Source organism: Thermobia domestica, chromosome 3 (genome assembly GCF_964235325.1).
Source record: "Thermobia domestica chromosome 3, izTheDome1.hap1.1, whole genome shotgun sequence".
Lineage (NCBI taxonomy): Eukaryota > Metazoa > Arthropoda > Insecta > Zygentoma > Lepismatidae > Thermobia > Thermobia domestica.
In genome coordinates this window covers 54,093,917-54,103,664 of record NC_137456.1, presented here as the reverse complement: position 1 = coordinate 54,103,664, position 9,748 = coordinate 54,093,917, and the positions used below count along the sequence as shown (strand labels likewise).

The window sequence follows — 9,748 nt, the reverse complement described above, 5'->3', positions numbered from 1 at the left end:
TACGAAGTATATAAAAGTATAAGGCAAAAAGGTATACATAAATATATCAAAAATGTATAAATGTATCAAATTTATATGAAGTATTGCGTTTTTTTAAAACAAAAATTCTAGTTGGATGTCCTTCCATAAGTAAACACTATTAATAGGTCTACATAATTTTTAAATTATTGTTTCATTACCGCTTAGCGCGTTTTGTAGGAGAGGTTCACTTTTCTCTTCTAATCCTCGAAAGATTAGTTACAGTTTAATTTAAGACAATTTCTTGGTGAGTTCTCCAAACGATGTTTTCGTGTTGATTATCCGCGGTTGCCGCGCCACCCGATTAAGCAAAATATCGTGAGTGTCGTGACTACATAATATGTGTGTGTAGAGAGAGAGAGAAAAAAAAACCGGTTGTTAAAAAATCAGGGTTATTCCATTTATAAATATGGCCTTCAAACTCAGAACTCTATCACTGGATTTTACCAGTGGATTTTGTCTACATAATAAATGAACACTCTATATATATGAAACAATGGAACATACACGCAAACTATTAGGGAATGTGGCCAGTAGGTTTCTACAAGTGTGGTTTTGGCTCACCACATTTTGGAGGATTTACGGGAAAATTCAATACTTTGCATGAAAGAACGTGTTTATAAGGAACACATTTCTGAAGATTACAGAATTAAGTACGAAGTGATATTAAACTAAAATGAAATTAATTATTAGGAATCTTTATTTAAAAAAGGAATTTTGGATAGTTCTCGGATATGACTGTGGGAGATATCAAGTGATCTCCTTGGCAACACTGAATGGCGGGCTGCATTTTAAGTGATTTTATTTGTAGTTGCTGTGCCGATTCTGATACATTTCGTTTTTCCGTGAATGGTGTAGAAGATAAGACAAGAATAGTTGCAGTGTTTAGTAAATAAGCAGGTATTTCACATTGCAGTCCGTTTTATGCAAGTTAGGCGTACATAAATTGCAAATTCAGAATACCCCTGCATAAATACCTATAACTGGGACGTTCAGATTAAGAGTAGAAATGTTACTATGATGACAGTAGAATTTTAAAATAATAATCGAACACATTGAGAATAGACCAAAAAGGCATTACTGCTGTATCGCATTATCACACAAAAATCAAGAAGGAGTGAACATTTAGTTTCTCCCCCAAAATACAAGGTTGTTACCTTGACTCACTTAGTAGTGATTATTGTTCGAAATAGAGTATGGATGTATGGCATAAACACTAGTACATAGAACACAAACTAACTTGTGCTAGGTGGTCACTAAAAAATGTTATCCAACCAAGTGAGCAGGAGCGCAGCAGGTGGTCCCGAGCGCTAGCGATGGGCGCGTGAGCGGCGCTGGGTATACGTATAAACGAAGGGAGTAAAGACACATTTCCTATATTAAAATGCATGGCTTATGTGTTGCACAGCTTTGGGGGAGATAATAGATGCCATCCAAAATGTACGAAATTAGATTAGAATACACTTACGACGACTGTTGGCCTGTTTTGTGGACCATGCCTTGCACACAATTTCAATACTGACACTCATTTTTGTACAATTCGATAAAACACAAACACGATACGTGACAATCTTGAGATTTACACATTTCCACACTGCCTTCCCCATAAATTATAACAAGTATATCTGTTCGCCTGATAGTTCCATGCGCCTGCACATATAGTGCCGCTTACAAAATCAAAAACAACTAACAGCAAGTATTTTCTTAACTTCAAGTATTCCTCTTACGTGACTTTCACGCACTCTTCCTCAAAAACCAAAATACTTCATTTCTCTGGTAAATTTTCTAAAATTGGTTCAGCGATACAACAGTTAACCCGACCAAAAATAATAGTAATAAAGAATGTTTTTGTGCTTTAAACGATTCCCTCAGAATTCTTCACCCTTACTCCCTTAGCACAATAAGGGTGCCAAAATAATTGCGTACAGATTGATAATATATGTACAAACCGATGTGACCCCTTACGGTATAATTACGCGTCTGGACAAGTGCTATGAGAGTGAAGTAACGCAGGGTAGGTTTAGGAATGTTGAAGCTAACTAACTGAAACTAAACTAAACCAACCTACCACAATAAACTAATTCAAGTTCAAAATGTTATACTTACTCTGTAGTACAAAGGATGACATTTATTCCATTGGGCCCTGACGGCTTTTCATTATGACACTAGTTATTTAATGAAAGGTTAAATGATTCAGATTTACTATACGGATCAATACATTTGTTAAATTCACAGAAGAAATTTTTAATACTATTTTAATAGAGTAGTGTGTAAATAATGGAAATATAGTGTACACTTACCTATTTATTTACTTATTTGAACCTATCACAGGGCTTAAGCCACATAGGCTTGCATAGAGAAAAGTATAAAGATTTCATAAATAGAGACTATAAAATACTGGACAGGACGTTTGGGCGCTGCCGTTTGGGTGCAAAGCCGTTTGGGCGCGAGGTACTCCCATGCGCAAAAAATATTGCGCGTATACTGTAACTCACGATTTTTCGCAATTATTTCATTTTCCATATGTTTATGGGTAAAATTTAGTTATTAGTACGTGGAGATAATAGAAAGCAATCCATCTAAGGAGATATTTCCAAAAAATATAATAAAATAATAAAAATATAAGCAAAAAACAAAATTATGTTCGGTTTTGTGTATACTGGCAATAATGTTTTCGAGGGAATTTTTGGAGTAGCACAGCACGATTGCAGAGGGAATAACAAGATTAGTAGGAGAAGACCTGAACCAAGGAATGGAAATTGGAGTAAAATATTGCATTTATTGGCTTAAATCTAGGGTGTAAATTGTCTGCCAAATATAAATTAGCTTCTGTAAGCAAGATGTTATGCGAAAATATATAAACAAAGAGAAAAACTGTTGTCTTAAGTTTGGAAGTGACATGCTCTATAGCCATGAGCATTTATTTCTTAAGAAAAAGATAGGCAACAAAAGAAAATCTGTGTGGTCAAGTGGGTAGTGTGACGGACTAGTAATTCTTATACTGTTTTGACACCAGATCGAATCCCATCCGGTCCTGTTCAATTTTTTTTCTTTACAAAACATTGTAGAAAGTGTATAATTTTTATGTTGATAAAACTGAAACAATACAATTAGGAAATAACTTTTTGTTTCCTCTGATGACGTATTTATTTAGAATTAGTGTACTATTAGTAATACCGATTGCTTTCAGTTTATGGTGTTGTATAGCTTCCTTTATCATCCTCTTTTCTTGAAAAAAAAAAAATTATCTCCAATAAAGTATGAAAAATATATATAGTCAGAAACAGACATCTTAGTATCAAACGTGATTAATCGTGATGAAATGAATAAGTTTCCCGTTATTAAAAAAGAAAACTATAGAAAATCATTGAATTTGGTCTTAAGGTTTTTATTGTGCTATATATATTCTTTATAAGACTATACTTTATAAGGGAAGATGAGCGATCATACCCTCAAATTTAGCTAGTGAGTGAAAGATGTTTTCGGCACAAATATTTTACAGGTTTAGGTGCATGAAACACCAATACGCCATGGTCTTGACCTTCGTTTATTTCACATTATTATCCGACATATCATAGCAGGTAAAAAGCAGCATCAATCGGCAAGAAGAACTGCAAGTTGTGGTCTTAGTCTGTTTTTGATGCTCCGGACTCGACCGCCTAGCACGCTCGTCTATACCTTGACTCATACGTCTATCATTCAGTGCAGGCACATATCCAACTTTTCTTTTCGGAGGGGACCCGACACGAATCCTCGTAAGCACGTAATTCTAATGTTTCAAAAATATCAATAATAATAATAATAATAATAATAATAATAATAATAATAATAATAATAATAATGCAACAGTTCTGTATTTCTCTTAAACGTTTCTTACTTGTCATTTATGAACCGGTCAAACTTAATTCTAACTCACACGAAATCGAAAAATATTTTCTAGAGACATGTAAGGAAAACTGTCTGCTACGTATATCACATAACAAAAATAGCAAATGGCAATGAGTGTATCGTTCTAATAAAGTAATGTTATAAACAGACCGGAAACGAAATTGTAATCCCATTTAAAAGTGTTCTTTAATTCCACCTGGTATCAATGGCATTACGGTATATTCTTACAAGTAACACTTCCCAAGTGTAACACTCCGATTTTGATAAAATTTGACAGTCAGATACTACACATAAAATAAACGAATACATGTTTTTTATTTTCTGCGGAAAAACTGTTTTACGGGGGCAAAAGCACTCACCCAAAATTTTGAAAGTTGACGCCCGAAAGACAAAAACAACTGGACCAAAGTGTACGAAATTGTGCACAGATATGGCAGACGTAAAATGAAGGAATACGTGTTTTGTATTTTCCTGGAAAAAACGGTTAGGTGGGACGCAGACCCCTCCAAACCTTTGATCATGAAATATCAAAAGTGCTAGTAACAATATGTCTGATGTGTGTAAAGGACGAAGAATTCCGATGACACTTTGTGTATGGACAATACGCAAAAACTAAACGAATGCCTGTTTTAGGGGACAAAATCCCCTATCCAAAATGATGAAAGTTGACGCCCGAAAGGCAAGAAGAAGTGAACCGAAATGAATGAAATTGTGCACAGATATTGTAGACGAAAAATGAGGGAATATGGGTTCCGTATTTTCCTGAAAAAAAAAAAAAAAAAAAAAAAAAACGTTTCGGTGGGACACAGACCCCTCCAAACAGTATGTCAGAAGTGCTTAAAGGACATGAAGAATTGGAACGACACATTGTGTAGGGACAATACGCAAAAAAAAAAAAAAAAAAAAGTTTATTTTCTGCGAAAAATTGGTTTTAGGGGGCAGAATTCCCCCCCCCCCCCAATTTTGAAATCGTGCACAGATATTCTAGACGTAAATCGAGGTAATTGTGTTTCGTATTTTCCTGGAAAAAAGCGATTGAGTGGGGCTCGGACCTTCTAAGCTGTTGATTAGGAAATATCAAAAGTGCAAATAAGTATGTATACGTCAGAAGTTCCTAAAGAGTATGGAGAATTGCAACAAAACTTCGTATAGGGACAATTTGCAAAACAATAAATGAAATGCATTTTAATTTGTATGAAAAAACAGTGTTGGGGCCTAGAGCCCCTCCAAAAAAAAGTTAATATTACCGTAAAAGTGCAGGAAGGAGTGGACCGAAGAAAATGAAATTGTGTGTAGATATTGTATAGACTGTATGTAAAATAAGGACTTTCGTGTTTTAAAGATGTCCCTATCAATTTTGGCACATCAACAGCAAACAGGAAATTAATCGGCACGAGTTTTTGTTTATGCGGAAAAACATTGTAAGGGTTAAAGTTGCCTCGTGAAATACTACAAAATACGCTATACTGTTTGTGCTTGTTGTTGATCTGCCAAATTTGAAGAAATCTGATGGAGACACTTGTGAAACACGAGGGCTTTATTTTTCATATCCAATATCTACAGACAATTTCATTCGCTTCGGTCCAATCCTTCCGACATTCAACGCCTCGGTCCACTCAAAAGGTTTTTTTCTCTTTTCAGGAAAATACGAAGCACGTATTTCCTCATCTTACCTCTACAACATTTGTGAACAATTTCATTCAGTTCGGCACATTTTTTCTTGCCTTTCTTGCGTCAAATTTCAAAATTCATGGGGGAGACCTTTTGTCCTCTAAAACCGTTTTTTCGCAGGAAATAAAAAAGCCGAATTTGTTTATTTTTTGCTTATTGTCCTAACACAAAGTTTTGTTCCAATTCTTCATGTAAATTTAGGCACTTCTGACATACTGTTATTAGCACTTTTGATATTTCATGATCAAAGGTTTGGAGGGATCTGTGCCCCACCTAACCGTTTTTTCCAGGAAAATACAAAACACGTATTCTCTAATTTTATGTCCGCAATATCTGTTCACAATTTCGTTCACTTTGGTCCACTTGTTTTTGCCTTTCGAGCGTCAACTTTCAAATTTTGGGTGAGGGCTTTTGCCCCCTAAAACCGTTTTTCAGAAGAAAAAAAAATAAAAAAGCACTTATTTGTTTATTTTATGTATAGTATCTACCTGCCAAATTTTATCAAAATCGGAGTGTTACACTTGGGAAGTGTTACTTGTTAGAATTATAACAACAACGCATTGTCCACAGTTTGGACATTGACTCAAAGTAATCTGACATAAAAAAAAAAAAAAAAAAAAAAACTCAAAAGGGAAAAAGTAGGTTTATTAAAAAGTGCTTGAGGTTTGGTAAGGGACAGCTTCCAGGACCTCACGCTGGATATCACTGAGTCAATGCATTATATTTGTTTCTTGCAAAGATGATAATTAGATGCGTAATGTGTAAAATTATATCATAGTTTGACTTTTTATAGGTCTTTCCTTAACACATCCATATTATCCGGCGTTCTGCCTGCCTGTTTTATGTCGGATAAGCGAAACTCTACTATATTTTCAGATAGCATATACACAGGAGCTAGAGGTCTGCACGGGCCGGAATTTTTAGAACGGACTCGGCCCGTCCCCTTTAATTTATAATCTATAGGCATTAGCATTAAGGGCAGAGCCAATGGAGCCCAGGGCCCCCAGCTCAGGGGGCTCTTTAAAATCCCTCTGTTTAATACTTACGCTCGCGGTATCGCTAGATTTAAGTCTTTGCATCAGCAGCATTTACCTGTTAATAATGAATGCAATTATTTAATTGTTAATAATGAATTTAACTAAACTAATTATTGTAAACTTGGAGCACATTCAAATATTACAGCATAGTTCTCGGTATTTCCATAAGTAATTTCAGAGACCACGGTGTTTCAGTGGTAGAGCGTTCACCTTTGGTGCATGGAGTCCTTGGTTCGATCTATGCTCGCGCCAAGTGAACCTTGTGCTGGACAAACACTGTGTGCGTGGGATATCTCGAGGTTCTCCCGTTTTATCCCACTTTTTTCATTCCACCATTTCATTCATTTCTTATCATCACTGTCTCTTTTAGCCTATCCGGCATAATCGTGGGACGTAAAACTTAAAAATTTCATTTCAAATCATTTCAATCAAAAAACGGTTGCAGGAAGTACCGGTATGTAATTTCGAATAAAACAAACTACTATATACAATTCTGAGTATATTATTCTTTTATGAAATTCTCGCGAAACTTATTTCTAAATTGAAGGGTAAGAAGACTAAATTCATTCTCTTATTATTATAGATCCATTTCAATTGAAGCAGTTGGAATAGTTGAAAAAAAAAAAAAAACATACCCTATATTCCAGTGTGCCACAATCGGTATAACGCGCCACACTGGTGTGTCCAGCAAAGTGAACAGTGTGACGCAAACTTTTTCCTATTATTTGCAAGAATATTTGTCGAGTTCCTGTTATTTATTATTATTATTATTATTATTATTATTATTATTATTATTATTATTATTATTATTATTAACGATTTTTTCATGGATCAGCTGTCTGTATACGGTTAAGCAACCACAAGTATCACATTGAAGGAATGAGTGTAATTATTTACTTTAATAGTAATACAAAAGTCTATTTGCTTGTATATTTTACCGGTAATAACTGCATCCGTCTAGAAAGCTAGGACTAACAACAAAGGGATACCAAGTTGTGACCACACACCGCCCCAAATCGTGGGTGCCACAAGTTCTCTTCTACGCCTTAAAACAATAAGGGCTGTAGCGTTCAGGGAGAGAGAGAAACAACTTAATTCCATTGCAGTTATATGATTATTAAATGTTAACTTATATTTATAAATTGTGTAAGTGATCGTATCGTTTTCTGTTTATTATTATTATTATTATTATTATTATTATTATTATTATTATTATTATTATTATTATTATTATTATTAATAATAATAATAATAATAATAATAATAATAATTCTTATTATTATACATTTCTTAATACGTTGATTGCCATGTGTATGGAATTCCATACACACGGCTGTCCTGTACAGTAGAGCGTGATTATTTTCCATACGCAAACAATGTAGATATTCCAATTTTGTTGTGTTCGTTCTATAGGCGTGTATGTAATTAGATACATATGGCGTAGAAATCAAAATTTAATGGTGTATGGTTTTGCATGCCACGTATATGCAAAACCATACACAAAGACATTTATGAACAAAGACATTGAGTTTGAGTTTAACGTCTCGTTCAGCAACGAAGCTATATGAGACGTCGGCCTACTGATTAACGTGGACTCCGAACCACGTGAGCTCTCGCCAGGAATCGAAGCCGGGTCTTCCACGCCAAAGGCGCGTACGCTAGCCACTAAAGAGCTTATGACTGAGACATTTATGAGCTAAAACAAAGGCGAAAACAAAGATGTGTGATGTGATTTTGAGTTTATCGTCCCTTTCAGCAGCGAGGCTATATGAGACGTGGACCTACTGATTAACGTGAAATCCGAACCACATGAGCTCCCGCCGGACGAAAACAAAGACCTTTGGAATTGACAATTGTTTGGACATTCCAGTCGAACCTACCTAATATTAACAACGTTTCTACGATAATTTCGTAACTTGTATTATTTCTTTTGTTGATTAGCTTGGTTAGGCTTATTTAAACACTTGCTTCTTTGCACCGACGTGTCACATCTCTTGGATGAAGATTCACTAGCTCTCACTGGAAATCTAATCCAGAACCAATGCACTTGAACCATTTGACCACAACAAGGCACATTTAAAAAGAAGTTTCGATTTTGTTCGGAAAATTGCGATTAGGTGTAACATTTAAAAATATATTTAAGAAAGGGTACGGAGTAAACGCACTGTACTTTCTCGCTCGAATTTTTTACACTGACTTATGTTAGGCTGCAACTGTTATTGAAACATTTATTTGGGAAATTGCGAATAAAATAATGTTTTGGAAAACTTTGCTAGAAGAAACTTCAGGCCCAAAAGTAAAGTACCCATTGGTCATATTTCCGTTAGAAATAACTTGATCCATATATTAGAATTATAAAGGATATAATTGTATGTGAACTATAAGCAAAAGCGTCTGAGTAATTTCTGAGAAAATTATGCAAAAAGTCATCCCCAAGAATAAATTATCCCTTGTGGATCTTTTCAGTACAAACGAGCTATGCTATATTGTTAGTGTTTTCATAAAACATTTATTTATGAAATACAAACACAATCGCCTGAGTCGTTCTTGAGAATATCGCAGGGTAAAACTTACTGTCAAAAGTAATATACCATTTCTAGATTTTCCGGATGAGGGAATTATACCATATAGCTAGGTTATTTATGTAACACGTATTTATAAAATATGAACAACAAACATCTCCTGAGTTGTTTTTAGGAAGGTCATCGGGAAAAGCTTACCCCCAAAGGTAAACTCTTCTATCTGTACTTTTGACAGTATATCGAGTAATTTTTAAGCAAATCGTCGGGAAACATTTCACTGTCAAAGTAAACTCTCTCTTTTGGATTTTTCTTTTCGGAACAAGCGAGTTATACCATATTGTAAGATTATTACAGAAAATATTTTTACTGAAATTAGAACAAATTTGTCTCAGTTATTACTGAGACAATTGTCCAAAAAAAATCAACCCTTGAGAAAACCACTTCTTCTGTATGTTATCGGAATAAACTATTTATGCTCTATGTTAGTTTATTAATGAAATATTTCTTTACGAAATATGAACAAAATTGCCTGAGGCGTTAATGGGAAAACCATCGGGGGAAAGCTCACCCTAAGATTAAGCTACTCCTTCGAACGAGTTGTCATATTGTTAG

General features: G+C 34.8%; 1 protein-coding gene across 1 annotated transcript in view; it reads left to right on the top strand.

Moving 5' to 3' along the window:
- The first annotated feature begins 766 nt into the window (after positions 1-766).
- Positions 767-9,748, top strand: part of LOC145680388 (uncharacterized) — a 72,651-nt gene continuing 63,669 nt past the window's right edge. Inside the window, exon 1 of the mRNA XM_081750827.1 lies at positions 767-918. The gene's annotated coding sequence lies outside the window, so the exon portion shown is untranslated. The remainder of the gene's footprint in view (positions 919-9,748) is intronic.